The 18,548-nt window shown below is 37.0% G+C and overlaps 1 protein-coding gene and 1 non-coding gene across 3 annotated transcripts in view; both read right to left on the bottom strand.

Moving 5' to 3' along the window:
• TCF12 (transcription factor 12) overlaps positions 1 to 18,548 on the bottom strand; it is a 332,249-nt gene that overhangs the window by 124,203 nt on the left and 189,498 nt on the right. The gene's annotated exons all lie outside the window — the stretch shown is intronic.
• On the bottom strand, positions 6,401 to 6,507 carry LOC126010651 (U6 spliceosomal RNA). Its single transcript, XR_007496669.1, has one exon. It is a non-coding gene; the product is annotated as a U6 spliceosomal RNA (small nuclear RNA).

Here is an 18,548-nt window from a genome sequence, read left to right as displayed (position 1 = left end):
TGAACCCAGGTCAGGCGCATGGAAGGCAGGAACCTTACTCGCTGTGCTACTTCTCTGGTCCAAATAGAATTACATGACTAAATCCAACTTCATATATTTTAAATAAACCTTTATCTTTGCTTTTGAAACAACAAACCATTAATTTTCAGAGGATACTCCCAGCTCTGTGCTTAGGAATTACTACTTTAAGGTACCTGAGGAGGTATTGAAGACTGAACTCAGATCTTATTTATGCATATTATGTACTAAGTCCTTTGAGATATCTGTGGTCAGTTAATATAAATAATAGGGCACAAATCTAAATTTTGTCAGTTTTATGAGCAAACTGCTCCCTACATCTTGAAAGCTCATTATTTATTTAAACTTTGTGTACCTGGAGAAGTGTTTCTTCTTCTTTGGTGGGGGGAAAGCATTAAGAAGTTTCAATCAGGGCCTGAGTGATAGAATAGTGGTAGAACGTTTGCCTTGTATGCTTCTGATCAGGGATGAATCTGGATTTGATTCGCATATCCCATATGGTCCCCTGAGCCTGCCAGGAGTGATTTCTGAGCTCAGAGCCAGGAGTAACTCCTGGGAGCCGCTTCGTGTGGCCCAAAACAACAACAACAACAACAACAAAGTTTCATACAATTTGAATCGCATTTGCTAACTGGAAAAACAAAATACATAGTAAGCAAAGCTGTAATGCTGCTGAATTTATCAGAGCAAAATCCTAGAATTTTGATTACTACACCCACTGGCTCTTGTTTTTTTCTCTTAATGAAAAAATCAGGTGAAAAAAGAAAAAGAAAAAAAATCAGGCAAAATTACAAGTCACTATTATCAAGGGTCCTACTCCCTCTTCTAGGACGATCAACTTAGTAACATGTACCTCACAAAAAGGCCTGCACAATTCAATTAATGTTTATAAAGTGAATAGAGATTCTTGCTTTAAATAAACTAGGTCAATGTTACCTATTAAGTTATAGACTATCTTGGAGACTACTCAAACTTAACAGAAAAATCTAAAAAAAAAAAAATCTCTAACATATTTTTAGAGAAAAAAAGAGGACTTAAGTGCAAAAAAAAAAAAAAAAGAACAAAAACAACAACAAAAAATTCTATTTATCCAAACCACTACAGTTAGGATCCAGTGTGATAGAATACAAGCATTTTATGCAAATTAGCCTGGGTTTGATCCCCAGCACTCCACATGGTCCTCTGAGCAACCCCAGGTATGATCCTTGAGTATAGAAATAGGAGTAAGGGCCGGGTAGGTGGCGCTGGAGGTAAGGTGTCTGCCTTGCAAGCGCTAGCCAAGGAAGGACCGCGGTTCGATCCCCCGGCGTCCCATATGGTCCCCCCAAGCCAGGGGCGATTTCTGAGCGCTTAGCCAGGAGTAACCCCTGAGCGTCAAACGGGTGTGGCCCAAAAACCAAAAAAAAAAAAAAAAAAAAAAGAAATAGGAGTAAGACATGAACATAGTCAGGTATAGCCCTCCCAATTAATAAATAAAATAAACCACTACAGCCAATACAACTGTAAGCATGGGACCCAAATTATAATAGTAAATATTAAACTGTCTTTATAGAAGAGGTGGGTGAAGATAAAAAAATTGTGCCTGTTAAGGAGATGTAGTATGGGTACATGGGAGGGAGGGAATCTGGGGACACTTATGAAGGAATTCTAACACTGGTAAAATTGAAGGTCAATTTGTATATCTGAAATTCGAGGAGAAAACACCACTGATCAAACAAGTGGAAGCAGACATATACAAATAGGATTACATCAAACTGAGACCTTGTAAATCATGCACCTAAATAAAAAATATATATATAAAAAAATCAAGCAAAAATTTCTGCAGAACTAAGACAAAAAAATGTAACTTTTCTTGACAGGATTAACTGTGAGTCTTGGGTATTTTGTAAAACTTTAAAGCTGACTCACCAGCTCCTGTTGGTGCTAAGGACGATGGTCTAACACATGGAAGAATTAGAAATGATTTGAGGTTGAAACCTGAGATGCAATACTTTAAAAAATACATTACAGCAACCTTTCTCCATACTGCCCACCTTAAAATCAGGTTCACATATTAATCATAATTACCTAAGGATAAGAATACATATAGAAGAGTTTGTCACCAGAATGCCTAAAAGACATTAAAAAGCAGTATTCAGTATGAGCACAGTTAAGTAAGCACTTATTTTTATTCTAAGTCTCAGAAGACTTAGAATGCATGCATGCTCAAAGTTAATTCCTTGGGGCTACTACATGTACTAAAAACAAGTACTGAAAGAGACCTTGCTTTGCTGACTGTGATCACCAGTTGTATTAACAATCAAATGCTCATAAACAACCAAGAGCTGAAAACTCCAGCAAGAGTGAGCTCCAGCAAGTGCGGTTTGAGCCACAACACACACTATAACCAGAACATAGAAGTGCACAAGCTATGTGGGGCCACTAGCAATAACAACAGCAATGTAAGCAGTAATGAACAAAGTACAAAAAGAATAGTAATTTTTTTATTGATTTTTGATTCAATTATGCCAAATAAAATCAAAATATCACTATTTCCAGAGGGCATTGTATACTTTTTTTTTTTTTATAAAAAGGGATAGTAAAAAATCAAGTAAATGTGAGAACTTCTTAACTAACTAAACCAATTCTTCAGTATCTTAACCTTTATTTCCATTACCCCAAAATAAAGAGAAATTAAAGTTGGCTAAAAGTCCCATCGCCTGGGGCTAGAGAATAGTACATAAAGTAGGGCTTGGCTTGCACACAGCCTACCTAAATTTGATCCTTGGTATCCTACATGGTTCCCCTGGGTCTGCCAGTAGAAATTCCTGAGCACAGAGCCAGGAGTAACCCTTAAGAATATCTGGGTTTGGTCCCCTAACAAACAAAGTCCTATCATTAAATAATTGCTTTGGGGGCAGGCACAGAGAATTATCACATATCAATTATATCTACTTGTCTAAACACTCTGCTTAGTGACTCAAAAAAACAAAAGGATCCCTTCCAGTTTCTTGCAAATATTACCTAATTTATCCACAGATGTGAAATTCACCTCACCAAGTTTTTATGAGGATAAACCTTTGACACTGCTCACTTAGAACAGTGAAAATCACAAGATGAGGGGCAATTAGATATTGGTTATTATCTTCTTTAGTTATTTTAAATAAAATATTAAAACTGCACATGTGTATCTAAAATTTCAGTGCTTGAGAAAAAAACTTTTAAGGAATCTCTGGATACTTTAAATAACTTTCTCCTTTTCAACGTCACTAAAAGATACTGGCTTAATGTTTAGTGTCAATGAATGTGCACTATATTTGCACATCTCTGTATATTTAGCCACAATTTATTTTCTATTCACATCTGGAATAAAATTAAGATTTACCAAAGATAGGTGAGATCTAAAAGATACTGTAATGGATCTGAAGAGACATGAAGGCACTTATGTTCATTTTATTTTCCTAAAGTTAATTCTATTTCTTATTGGGGAGGCAGAGCTTAGAATCAAACCCACTGCTTCTTCACACAACCAAAACCTATCACCAAGACACATTCCCAGTCCTTAGCAGAGTTGTAAATTCTGTAATAGAAAAAACACAGTATATGACCCCTTCAGCCCAGATAAAACTTTATTCTTTTTATTCTTTTTGTTTTTGGGTCACAACCTGGAGGCACTCAGGGGTTACTTCTGGCTCTGTGCTCAGAAATTATTCCTGGCAGACTCGGGGGACCATGTGATGTCAAGGATTGAACTGGGTTGGCTGAGTACAAGGCAAATGCCCTACCCAATGTGCTATTGCTCCAGGCCCCCAGATAAAACTTTTAATAAGGGAAAAAGGTTATGAGAAATCAACCTGGAACTGATAAGTCTTTTGATAAAATTTGGTTGCCATCTGAAGTTCACAGAGAAAGAAGGAACAGGAGATTCTTATCAGGTAAAATAGGAAGCTTGTAAACAAGTTTATCAAAGCAGATCCTTGAATAACAGTGCTTCATTCAATTTCCTATCTCTAAAGTTGATTAGGGAAAAAAATGTTTTAAGTTAGGTTCACTGATTTGTCTTCCTATGTCTGTGTGGATTTTCTAAAGGTACTTTGGCTTTCTTCCAGGCCCTAAATATGCACACATTTGGGTTCACTGGTGAAGTCTAAGCTGTCCTAGTTATCTATTACAACAAAGGGGAACTGTTCAGGGTTGGAATACAAAAGACTACTCACCATTAGATATATTTTGGAAATTTGTTTAGAAATTTGGAATGGGGAGAAGCATGGGACCAAGTCAAATGCCATGCTAGAGATTAAACAGGTGTTGACTGCAATGAAAGGGAAATGCCTTACTCTTAGTATTTTCTCTCAGACCCTGTAATGTTTCTAGTGACCAAAAGTATGGTGATGGAGCATAATACTATTTATGTAAACTAGTCTATGTTAAAATTGATTTGGAAATATTGAAGCAGGCAGGTCAGTAGGTAGGGAAGGACCACAACCAACAAGTCAATGAATTCTCGAGATTTAATAAAACCAAGTCAGGATCTGGAGTAATTACTTCATTTATAAGTCTCAATTGAACTAGGAGAATATTCAACTCACTGCTGAGAAGCTCCAGCAGGCACAAAGACCAGAAAAGGAATATCAAAGAAGAACATTCAACTACACCAACACTTCCCCAGGCAACCATCCTAGCAATGGGACTCTTAGTAGAAAGCCCCTTGTAGGACAAGTTGGAAAAATCCCATAAAAGTCAACTTACAACTAAGAAGTTGTGCACATGTGCTGTTTGGGTACATAGTATGCAAGCACATGGGCCTGTATCGACCCCTCTTGAGATGTTCACTTTCCTACTTTCATTCTGGGCTGTGTGTATTGGGCTATTAATCTTTAGAGAAGCCCATATTCTCTCTCCCTTGAGGACTTTACTCTCTTATTTTTTCCCTCCCTTCCCTGAGTACCTCCAAATAAAATCTGTTTTTTGTTTGTTTGTTTTGATTTTCTACTTCACAACTTCTCCTGAAATTCTTTTATGTGAGGGAAGGTGATGGACCTGAAATACCTGGGTAAGTTCTAGGACTGACTTTTGTTTTTCTTGTCAGAACAAAGCCCACAATCCTCCATCTTCTCCAGCCACTTCGTGAGTGGCTGAGGTGATAGAAGAGAAAGCTAGCTCCAGATTCCCTTTCTCAGTTGCCTTTTTCCTCCCCACTTCACATTTGTTATCTAGGGACCTCTGCTGGCATCAATATCACTTGCTTTAAGTTGTAGTATACTTTTCTACTAGTTCCTTCAAGATATTTTTGTAATTTTGACAACTGATATTTGTAAGATATTTTGGGATGGAGTAGGATAGATATCTAGTAGTGGTTGGGGACCTCATGCAGTGCCAGAGATTGAATTAGGGTCAGTTCTGTGCAAGGCTTTAACCTTTGTACTATCTATCTGGCCCCAAGATACTTCAATAGGGTAACCAAAGTCACTTTACAATCCTTGTCAGTTTGTTCTGTAAGTTGTTAGTTCTGAATGTTAGTACTGTTAGTTGATTTGCCTCCTGACAGTATTCTTTGCTCTTATGACCTTTCTACTCACACATTCCCCCCCCCCCTTAATCTGACTAGAGTGATCCTTGAGAACAAAGTCAGGACTAAGCACCTAGCACCACAAGGTAAGACCCCATACTACATTCCTTCTAAAAACAAAAACAAAGCTAAGTGTCTTATCCTTAGCTTTCAACAGACCTTATACAGCCCTAGGGATAGATTTAGCTCCATGCCTTTGTTCTTTCCCTAAATGATAAAACTGCTGTTGTATTTCAGATCTTTCACCACAATTTCCCTGAAAAACTTTGCTTTATATCTAAAATTGACCCTGGATAGAAATTTGCAAACAGTCCTTGGAAGACAAGAAAGCTTTATTTGAAGAATTTATATCTTATCTAGAATTACATGTATCTTAGCTTGTGTTCTATGGGCAGAAAGCTTTGCTGCCTTCCTCATAGCTATTCAAATCTTTCAATACCTAGCATTCAAAGTTCACTGACTGCATTGTCCATATTTGGCCATATTTGCATGTGCACACCCTCAAAGGAAATTATATTCTCTTTCTTCTCCTATTCCTGGGCTTTCATGTGAATAACCAGGAGATTGAGGTAGTAAATTTCAGTGACATTAAAATCTCTTTGAACTCTTCTTTTGTCACCTGCCAGTTTATTTTTTTATTTTATATTTTTTAAAAATATAGGGGTCGGGAAGGTGGTGCTAGAGGCAAGGTGTCTGCCTTGCAAGCACTAGCATAGGACGGACTGCAGTTCGATCCCCCGGTGTCCCAAATGGTCCCCCCAAGCCAGGGGCGATTTCTGAGAGCATAGCCAGGAGTAACCCCTGAGCATCAAACGGGTGTGCCCCCCCCACAAAAAAAATGTGGACCGCTTTACAAATTTGCGTGTCATCCTTGCGCAAGGGCCATGATAATCTTCTCTGTATCATTCCAATTTTAGTAGATGTGCTGCCGAAGTGAGTACCTGCCAGTTTATTTTAAACAGTTATGTTGCCATCCCACAACTGGATTTTAAATTTTAGCTGACTTCTCTATCTCTCTGCAGTGTAATAGGTATGATACATTATATGCTGACCTCACCCCCCGACACACACAGAGATAAGATAGTTTACGTTTCTATTAAGTTATTTTCTTTTTAGAATTCAAGTCACAAAACCTAACAGCTGGGCCGGAGCGGTAGTGCAAGTGGTAGGGCGTTTTCCTTGCACGTGCTATCCAAGGACGAATTGCAGTTCAATCCCCCCAGCATATCCATATGGTCCCCCAAGCCAGGAGCAATTTCTGAGCACATAGTCAGGAGTAACCCCTGAGCGTCACCAGGTGTGGCCCAAAAAACCAAACAAACAAAAACAAAACAAAGCAAAACAAAAAAACCCCTAATAGTTGCTCTCAGAAGAGAGCAACAGCAACAGCAACAAAATTTCATCATTTATTATGCTTTTCTTTTTCTTCTCATCAGTAAGAGTAAAAATGGTACTCTTAACATCTGTATATATTCTAAAGACAGATATTGTATTATCTTTATTTGAATAGTTTGCAAACCACAAACTTAGTTGCAGCATTAGTGATCATAAATGGTAGTGCAACCAGGCGGGATCACACTTAGCATGTAATGTAATGCTAGAAATTGAACTGATCATTTTACTCATCTTTGTTCCTTCTTAATTCTTTAATTCTTTTAGGGGTCCTCAAAATAAGGTCTACAGGCCACAAGTGGCCCACCAAGGATATTTATTTATCTGGCCTGCCAGGTGTTTTTGCCACTGCTGCCTGTCCAGCTTATTAGCAGCCAACTCATTCTGGGCCCACACTGAGCATGTTTGGGATGTGTGCTGCACTCTCTGACTCCCTTTCTCCCTGTCTCTAGACTTCTACTCTCAGTCTTGGGGGGTCTTCAAACTATAGTCCACACCAAAAGCAGAATCATAGTTACCATTGAAATACTGATAAGTTTGTTGATTTAACTTGTTCTTCTTTTTAAATATTGTATTTGCTCCCATTTTTTTTGTTTAATTTCAAAATAAGATATGTGCAGTGTGTACAGGAATTTGTGAATTTGTTCAGTTTTTTTTTTTTTTAATTATAGTCTGGCCCTCCAATGGTCTGAGAGACAGTGAACTGGCCTCGTTTAAAAATTTTGAGGACCCCTGCTTTAACACAATTAGCCTCTGTCTGACCCACTTTCATTGCTGTCACCTAGAATCTTTCTCCAGGATTTAAGCTGGATATTATGGGACTTCCACTGTCTCATTTCTTAGATGTACTGTCTAATGTCAGAAAACTAATCATTTAATCTAAACCACTATGAATTTTTGAATTTACTTGGGTTTAGGGTCAAACCTGGTGATGCTCAGGGACTTTACCAGTGCTTGTGGGTGGGTGGGGGACACATTCACAGGTGATCATATGGTACTGGAAACTGAAGCAGGCCTTCAGTAGATGGCTCAAAGCAAGTGCTCCAAACTTCTGAGTTTTCTCCATGGAGCCTGAAAGTTTTTGAACTTTTTATACTTACTAAAATCCCTCTTCTAGCACCTCCCTATAAGAAGGGGGAGAGGGTGATGCAAATTACAAGTATTTCACCAACAAACCCATTTTTTATAGATTAGAAATTTAGAACACAGCAGTACTTGTCTCCTATAAATCAGTCTTTCTGTCAAACACACACACACACACACACACCCTACAACAACGTAAAGGAGATTTATGACATGATAAAATAACAACAGATTCCAAATAAATATATTTCAAATTTATTTTTTTGAGTATCCTAAAGTAAATACATCCTTCTTAGATAGTCTTTGACATAAAAAAAGTAGGTTTGATGAAGCACTGGGAAATCTATCTAAAAAATTTGTAAAATATTGGTGGAGGGAAGTGAATACTGGTGAAGAGACTGGTGTTGAAACATTATATACCTGAAAACCAATCATGAATAACTCAGTGATTTATGATAATCTAAAAATTAAAAAACATAACAGCAATAACAAAACACCTTTGTTAAACAAGTTTTGTTTATATGACATTATAAAGAGATTATACACACACACACACACCTTTGTTGTCTGGGATTAAACCCACAATCTCGTATGTAAAATATGCACTCTCTATTACTAAGCTATAATCCCCGACCCACAGAGGTTCTCTGTTTAACATTAAGTATTTTAAGTATTTTATTTCTAAAATAGTTTAAGTTCAAATAAGTCTGCTGACATATTTCAATCTAGAACAAACTGTATATAAAGTATTTCTTTTTTTTTTTTTTTTTTTTTTTTGGTTTTTGGGTCACACCCGGCGATGCTCAGGGGTTACTCCTGGCTGTCTGCTCAGAAATAGCTCCTGGCAGGCACGGGGGACCATATGGGACACCGGGATTCGAACCAACCACCTTAGGTCCTGGATCGGCTGCTTGCAAGGCAAACGCCGCTGTGCTATCTCTCTGGGCCCTATAAAGTATTTCTAAAAGATTAAAATGTTGGCAATTTTTCAGTTCTTTCTCATCATTTCAGTCAAGGAATATAATATTCAAATCATGATTTCTCTTCTACTTTCTCTTTGACATTTTAAGTAACTCTTTAAAAGCAGTCTCAGGTATTTTGTCACATGGATTTTTAATATCCAATAGTCTTTTTTTTCTGTTTTTGGTCAAACATGGTGCTATTCAAAATTAACTCTTGGCTGGCTCTGCACTCAGGAATTACTCCTGGTAGTGCTGGGGATCTTATAAGATTCTGGGGGTCGGGGCCGGGCGGTGGCGCTGGAGCTAAGGTGCCTGCCTTGCCTGCGCACGGACCGCGGTTCGATCCCCCGGCGTCCCATATGGTCCCCCAAGAAGCCAGGAGCAACTTCTGTGCGCATAGCCAGGAGTAACCCCTGAGCGTCACAGGGTGTGGCCCAAAAACAAAAAAAAAAAAAAAAGGATTCTGGGGGTCAATCCTAGGTTAGCTATGTGCAAGCTATCCACTGTACTATGCACTGTACTATCACATTGGTCGCAACATATATATTCTGAATACCAAAAAGCACTGAAACATTTGTGAGAATTGTTATTAAATTACAATTTTCTTAGAGTATTTGTATTGAAGACTGAGAGAATGTATAAGATTATGGTGCTTAACTAATATGTGACTGTGGCCATGATCCTGATTTGATTCCCAGCACCACTATGGTCCCTAACCATAGCCTGTTATGGCTACAGCGCACCACCAGCTGTGCTCCCAAGCCCCTTCACAGATATATTGTCCTGGGGGCCAGAGAGATAGCATGGAGGTAGGACATTTGCCTTGCATGCAGAAGGATGGTGGTTCAAATCCTGGCATCCCATATGGTCCCCTGAGCCTGCCAGGAGTAACCCCTGAGTGCTGCCAGGTGTGATCAAAAACCAAAAAAAAAAAAAAAAAAAAGATACAGTGTCCAGAGGTACTGTATCTAAGTAAGCTTAATCATACTTATTTTTACTTGACATTTCCCCATAATTCATTAACATTAAAAACACTACTTAGTTTAAAAAATAAATACAAAAACTCAAATTTTGAAACGATCTTATAATCTTTGAGATTCATATCTAGGGAACCTTAACTTCTGACTTAGAACTATAATCCTGTCCACAGCTTTCTTTGGTAAAAAAAAAAAAAAGGCATATTCTATTTAATATACTGCTTTAAAGTACATTAGTGGGCTGGAATGCAACTTTGGGGTCAGGAGTGTATGACTTGAATGCACAATTGATCTCAAGCATTTCATCCAGGTGGCCTATGATTGTCAGGGAATGGTCTTGAGGTAGGCGACTGAACACTGCTTGGGAGTCCTGCTACCCGTGCCCCAAATGTCCATTTGGACTTTGTATTTCCCTATGTTTCCCCTAAAAATTCTAACTTCAATTCCACTAAAGACTGCCAACCTCTGTGTGAAAAGTTCTTCTACCAAAGCATTTAGGTTTTAGCCCAAATACATATCCTTTGAGTTTTTTCATTATCCTATCCAAAACAGTCCAATCCAATACTTCCTCTACCACCTCTTTATGAAATTATAAAACAATATTCTACTTCTTCTGTAGAGATAAAATAACTTGGGTAATGTCTGGCAAAACTATGCCCCTTTAAATATAAAGTTCATAAATTTTGCTTAATTTATGACATTTTGCTATTTATGTGTTTTACTTTTTTTGTGTGAAGCTAGACAGTTTTTATTGAAACTTACTTAGAAAGATGTAAGGGAAGAGAAAGTGAAGTTACAGATTAAAGAGATAATATGGGCTTTTTCAGAGTGGAAAAAGCAAAGAAAAAGACATAGGCAAGCAAGAGAGGCAAGCAAGGTACATGTTCGAAGGAGACCTGAAGAACTAGCCATCAGATCTAGATCTATTTGACTGTATAACATTTACTGTAACTGAAGCCAAATTTGTTTCTTGTGTTCCTTTTTCCATTTACAACTTTACAAAATATACACAAAAATTTATTTGCTTTTTTTTGTGGGGGGGTCACACCCAGTGACGCTCAGGGGTTACTCCTGGTTATACACTCAGAAATCACGCCTGGCCCAGGGGATCATATGGGACCCCAGGGAATCGAAACGGTCCATCCTGGGCTAGCGCACTCAAGGCAGATGTCTTACGGCTTGCGCCACAGCTCTGGCCCCGAGATTTATTTGCATTTTTATAGTTTTTAAATTTTTATACTTTATTTTAATCTAAAGAGCATCTAATCATCTTTTGTGTTTCAATACAAGTTTCCTATTTTGGATAAGGCAACTTCCTCTAATATAAAAATTTTCTAAGTGGAAGACTAGCAAGATAAGTAGCATAAATCAAAAAAAATCATTCAGGGTTTAGAAGTATTTATTTAGTAAGTTTAGAATTCTCAAAAAAAAAATCTTACAATTGGGCCCGGAGAGATAGCACAGCGGCGTTTGCCTTGCAAGCAGCCGATCCAGGACCTAAGGTGGTTGGTTTGAATCCCGGTGTCCCATATGGTCCCCCATGCCTGCCAGGAGCTATTTCTGAGCAGACAGCCAGGAGTAACCCCTGAGCACCACCGGGTGTGACCCCCGCCCCCAAATCTTACAATTAAAGAAGTATATAAAGGCAGCTCCTAAATGACTGGATAACTATTATATTGATGCTAAACAAATGTTATGCTCAGTGCAATTCAACTTCTAGCACCAAATAATAAACTTTAAAACTAAATAGGTAGTTACAGTTTTAGTATTGAGACTGACAGTAGTGTTCCAGAAATGATTATATTTCTTCCACGTTTATTTCCCTCAACTTTCTGGATTACATTCAGCTTCTGTCTATTTTAGGAATTGCTTTGGAAGGTCCTTATGTTTTATGCAAGGCACTACTATTTTCCCAGATGAATAGAATATCCATTCTTTGGCTCCAGTTTCCATGACAATAAAAACAAAACATTCATCAGCACCAAGTTGGTATTTGATGGCAAATGCAGCTGCAGCTTATAACAGTTTCATCTTTATCCCAACTCATTTTTGGAGAACAGAAGCATGATATTTCTCCAAAGCAACTGAACTGTTTTTACAGTGATTTTTCCCCCTCTACCACAGACCTATATAACAAGAACTAAATGTATCACACAACTTCCATTCTTTAAAGCATCTTTTCTGTCAATCTGATGCAAATAAAAAAATTCCTACTTTTTTTCTAAAACTAAATTTGATTTGAACTATGAGAGCTTGCTTTAAATATTATAGACTCAGAGAAATATACAATGTTTACTAAGCTCCTATGATTACAGAGAATACAGAATCTTGGGAAACATTCACAGTACACAAAAAGCTCCTCTTTTCAGTCAGATATGGTAAAACAGTGCCCCCTTGTGTTTTGGCATTTCTTTGATTAAATAAACTCATTTCCTTAGAGTTCCATACTATGAACTCCAGCACTTTTTTATATCACAAAATTAAGTAGACTGGCAATTAATAGCTCTGAAACAAACAATGCATATTCACAATAAAATATAATCATTCAATATTAGTGATTTTAATTTGAATATGCAATTCAATATGCAATTCAATTAAGACAGATTTCTTAAAAGAAGAAAAACTGTCAACAGTTCCATTAACCTCTGGTGGTAGTTCTCTGAGATCACTTTACATTGGTTTCTTTCAGTCAACCGTGACTTCAAATATTCAGACAGAAAAGACTTATACTAGAGAAATATTACTATGAAAAAAGTAAAGGTATTTATGTGATGAATATACGACAATCCCTTAGGATAATGAACACGTTTAGAAAAGAAACAGAGAAAAGCATCATATACATTCTTAACCCCACTCAGTGGAGTTGGAGGCAAGGGCATCAAATTTGCAAAAAAAAAAAACCCAGAATCCCAGACCCAGGTTTTGGAGTATGTAGCACAGTGGTGAGGTATGAATACATAAAACACTGGTTCAATTCCTTGGTAACACACATTCACGAGATAAAATGTGATGAAATATTTATTGAGCTAAAGCTATATATCACTACTAAGAGAAATAAGATAAAAGGAAATGGAAATATAATCCGTGTTTGTGGGTTGGAACATGGAATTAGATCTTTAAAAAATTTATTTAAATAAAATGCATGATATATTTGACATAGTTGATAATAATACATTTGTTTCCACATAAGTGAAAGGAGCTATTAAAAAAAGAGAAGAAATTTTTAAAAAAGTACAGTAGCAAACACATTTGTGGAAATTACTGTTTTTTGAAGTCGTTAATATAATGACAGAAAGTTTAGTAAGCTCTTGTTGTTAGCTGTTCATTCTTTTATACTGGTGTATTCCTACAGGGATGACAAAATCAAACGAAGTTATCCATAGATTCAAAGCACTTTTAAATACTATGACTTCTAGGCGTGTGTACTCAGTTGCCAGGTCTCCCAGAAATTAAGAGAAAGATCTTTCAAGGCTCGGGTTTTACATCTCGTTTGAGAAAAGAGAAAATCTATGGAGCTGGTTTGAACATGGTGACTGCATTTGTGGACATAGTTACGCTGCCAGGATTCACAGAAAGATAATAGGAGGGAAGGGTGTCCCTACTTGCTCCAAAAAGCCCTGGTGATCTCAGCCAGAATTAGTATCTTTGAAATAATCACCTTAATACAAAGCATGATACAGATTCAATCAAATTTATATGCAATAACCATAAAATTAACACTATTCTCCAATGTCATAGAACAAATACTACTAAGATCCATATGGAACTACCAGTTACCTAAAGCAATCCTGTGAAAAAAGATGGGAGGAATTGCACTCCTTGACATTTTAATTATACAGAAATCAAAATAACGTTGTACTAGAATATTGACACAAAACTCAAAACAGTGGAATACAGTTCAGATATTACCCCTTGGATGTACAGACAGTTAATTTGATAAAGGAGATAGGTGTATAAAGTGGAGCAACAGGAAAGTCTCTTCCACAGGCAAAAGAAAGGAAGAAAGGAAAAGGAAGAGGAAGGGCGGGGAAACCAGGCCCTATCTCAAATGACTAAAGTTAAAGATTGAAGAACTCAATATTAGACCTGCATTCAAAAAATACATAGAGAAAAACAGAAGCAGACTTTTCAATGAGTCGTGTGTGTGTGTGTGTGTGTGTGTGTGTGTGTGTGTGTGTGTGTGTGTGCGTGTGCGTGTAGCAAAAGCAAACAGACTACATCAAGCCAAAAATTTCTAGGTAGAGATATAGTACAGAGGGGAAGGTACTTGCTTGCCTTGCAACCATAACCTAATTCAGGTACAATCCCTGTTACTACATGCAGTTCCCTGAGTCATATCGGGAATAGTCTCTTAGCATAGAGCCAGGAGTAAATCTTGAGCACTGCTGGGTGTGGCCCAGCAGAAACAAACAAAAAGAAACAGCAATTAAAATGAAGACTCCCTAATGAATAGTAGAGACATTTAGCATATACCTGAAAAAGGGCTAATATTTAATATATATAAAAAAACAAATGACCTCCTCAAAAATAGGATGAAAAGCTGAACCACCACTTTTCAAAGAAGAAATAACATAAAATAATGCTCATCATCACTGCCTGCCTTGAAAATGGAAATAAAAATAACAATGAGAGAGTATTTTATTCTGGTAAGACTTTCATTAAGAGGGGAAAAAAAAGCCAGAAACAACCAGTATTAGTAAAGAAGCAATGAAAACATTACATTTATCTACTGGTGGACCTCCACCTGGTTCATTCTTTTTTTTTTTTTTAAACAAACAATTTATTTTTTTATTTTGGTTTTTGAGTCACACCCGGCAGTGCTCAGGGGTTATTCCTGGCTCTGCACTCAGAAATTGTTTCTGGCAAGCTCAGGGGACCATATGGGATGCTGTGGATCAAACTCGGGTCTGTCCCTGATTGGCTGCATGCAAGGCAAAAACCTTACTGAATGGCCCCTGGTTCATTCTTTATAGCAAACAGATCTCTCAAAAAATTCGGTATCAACTACCACTACTAATTATTACTGTTAATTAATGTGAATGAGCTTACTTATACTGCATTCTGAGGATCTAATAAACCACTGGGAGGGGTAACTATGGACTGAAAAAGAACCATCTAGATAAAGAATAAAGCAGCATACTTACAAGGGCGTATAGAAACAAGGAGTGAGAAAGAGAATAAGGAAGAAGAGGTAGTTCTCAGGCAAAAAGTCAGGATGATTCTAAATTAAATTGAGAAAATAGATCAATATTTATCCGAAGGCATAAAAAAAAAATCTTCTGGAGTTCCCTTTTGCTCTTTGTCCTATACCACAATAATACCCTTCCAAGAAGTAAATTCAGTTACAATGTATGTTATTTTCTTATAGACTCGTTTGAAAAACTATTCCCATTACTTATAACATTCTATGGAAAAATATCAAAGTACCAAAGAAACATCAAATGAGTTTGTAGGATGTACAATATGTTCATGTACTAATAGTCATTCTCTTTGTCAGTATAAAGATAACTAGTTATATAATGAAGATTATAGATAATTAAATGGAAGAGGTGGTGAGTTTAGAATCAAATAGGCCTGGGCTTCAATTTTTGTTTCAGTATATTTGAAGGATATCAAATCACATTAATCTGATGTTCAGTTTTCAATTTTCGATGCTAAAGGGTAAGAAGTGACTTATCTTTGACAATATAAAAATGTTCTCATTTTTCTTCTAGTCATCTATATCTTTATTTTCTATAATAAGTATGGATTATATAAGTATGCATATATTTTGGTCTACCCTCCCTTTTAAAAACTTGAAGTGTCTAAAATATTAAAAGTTCGAAGTACAATGAAAGAACACTTCATATCATGGACCAGTTTTGAGAATAAGTTGCAGATATGATGCTCAATGTACCAAACTTTTAGTATGTCCTACTGAGTATAATGCAAGTAATCCACAATACATATTATACAAACCAGAATTATCAAATTAACAATCAGATTCCATTTGAGTTCTGCTTAGTCTTTTGGGTTTCATTTGTTTGGGAATTTTGGGGCCACATCCCCTGATTCAAGGGCTACTACTGGCTCTGTACTCTGGAGAGACCTTGGTTTGCTTGGGGAACCAGAGGCAGTATCAGAGACCAGATTAGGGTCATCATGTTGTGACCCCTGTACGCTCTCTGGTCCAAAACTTAATATTTTCACAAAAGGAGTAAGTTTAGAATAATGACTGTCTTTAATTCATGTCTTTTTTTGTTTGTTTGTTTCTAAAAATTTCCTGACTTCTACATCCTTGACATTATATATCATAATGGTGCTCATTATATATTTATTTGGTCTGACATTTCCTTCATATTGGATTGTCTGGAATCAATAAAAATTTCCCAATAAATCTGGTTTCTTTTATGGAAAATAGTACTTAGAAATCAAATTCTGGACACAAGGTATAGTATTGTAGTATTAGGTTTTTGCTAATCTCAGGATCGCATAGTAGATCAGAGCTGAGGGAATTTATGTGTATATAAACACACTCATATCCACTCATATCCACACATACTTTATTGTGATGTTGGGGTTATACCGAAGGCAGGCATCCACTAATGAGCTATATCGCTGATACTATTTCTTCTCATTGCTCTGACCATTGGCTTCTGAAACAGCTGCTATAGAAAATCCAACAGAACTATGCCAGTACCCTCCCTCTTCCGAGCCATAGAATACTCCAACTGTTTCTCTATGGTTTGGGCTTTCCTTTGTCATTTTTTTTCTTTTTAAAATTACTTTCCCCTAATCTGTAATTACCACTAGGTATGGTCCTCAAAAACGAAAACTTAAGTAAAACAAATATACCTCTTTCACACCCCCATCTCCTTGCTGTTGTTGATGCTTCTTGCTTTTGCTAATGCCACTACAGCTACTTTAGCTGCTACTACAGGACATTAGATTGGCTAAAAAACACCACCTTTGTTGTGGTACTGAGGATTCACAAATAGCAGTGCTGCTGACGCTACATGTGGCATATGGAGCCATATCCAGGATTACATCTTGGCCTTGTGAAAGGAATGGAAGTGCCCTCCCACTAAGTTGTATTGGCAGGGCTCTTAGTGATTTTTAAGCAAGAGTTCCTGAATCTTGAACAAGTTTCCATAACATTTTCTACTTCCTAGTCCTATTGCATCCCTTGAAATTCAGAGGACACAAATCTCTATTTTTGATATGTAAATAGAGAATTAAACACTCTATAACATATAAAAGATAAAGGGACTTTCCTGAGTTGTAGATATTTCAGATGTCCTTAATAATTATTCAATAAATGAAGAGTGCTCTAAGAAAAAAAGAACAAGAAATGAGGTCAGGCCTTTTACCACTATAGTTGGAGAGTAGTATCTTCACTCAGCATCTGAAGATAACAAAGCAATTTCTGGTATTATGATAAGAAGACTATGAAAAATCTAAAACTTGTTAATAGACAGTGACTGAGACAATAAAAGCACTTGAAATAAATTTTAGGAGAAGACACAGTGATTCGTTTGTCTTAAATTTGTGGAGTCATCATAATCGGATTTAATACCAAGACCAACTGAAGTCCAAATAAGAAAAAGGAAAATTCAAGTGAGACAGATTTTGTTTTGTAAGCATATCATAAAGCAGATGTTTCTAACAGTCGTATCTAAAGATTAATTAATTAACTTGGTGGATAGTACAGTATTACAGAGGTTCAAAAACCTTGATGAAGATATAAAGACAGCCAGAGCAAAATGAAGAATCCTGAACTTGAAGTTCAAAAGTTAGGATATACTAGAATAGATTGTGTAATCAGATTGCCTGATTACACAGAGGAAGAGTGAGTTGTGGAGACAACTATTATGTAATGTTCCATAGAACTGGTAAGATAAAACTTGGAAAGAGTAAGAAAGAACGGGAGCTGAGAGAAGCAAATAGATTGCATGAATCAAAGACACTACACAAGATACTGAATGTTATGAACTCACTTGGAGGGAAAAAAATGACAAAATCAGAGAAAGGGAAATAATTCAAATAGTAGAACATATGCTAGCATGTGAGAGGTCTGGACTTTGATTCCTGTTACCACTGACCTGGCTAGTATCACCTAGAATAACTCTGGTGTCCCAGAACACCGTAAGTGGCATATCTCCACTTAGAAAATTTGGCTCAGTTCTCAGCATCAGTAGGTGTGGTGTGGCCCTGATAAAACAAAACAGAAAATTGGGCCCGGAGAGATAGCATAGCGGCGTTTGCCTTGCAAGCAGCCGATCCAGGACCAAAGGTGGTTGGTTCGAATCCCGGTGTCCCATATGGTCCCCCGTGCCTGCCAGGAGCTATTTCTGAGCAGACAGTCAGGAGTAACCCCTGAGCACCGCCAGGTGTGGCCCAAAAAAAACAAAAAAAAACAAAACAAAACAAAAAAAAAACAAAGCAGAAAATTAAAGCATGGCTCTGCTGGAAAACAATATTGTTTATAATCATGATATCTATTAGAATTGAGTGCATATATTAAGTGCTAGAATTTCCGTAAAAACTGGGTTTTGAGAAAAATTTATTTTATGTAGAGTGAACATGTCA

Source organism: Suncus etruscus, chromosome 5 (genome assembly GCF_024139225.1).
Source record: "Suncus etruscus isolate mSunEtr1 chromosome 5, mSunEtr1.pri.cur, whole genome shotgun sequence".
In the NCBI taxonomy this organism is placed as follows: Eukaryota; Metazoa; Chordata; class Mammalia; order Eulipotyphla; family Soricidae; genus Suncus; species Suncus etruscus.
This window is presented reverse-complemented; position numbering and strand designations above follow the sequence as displayed.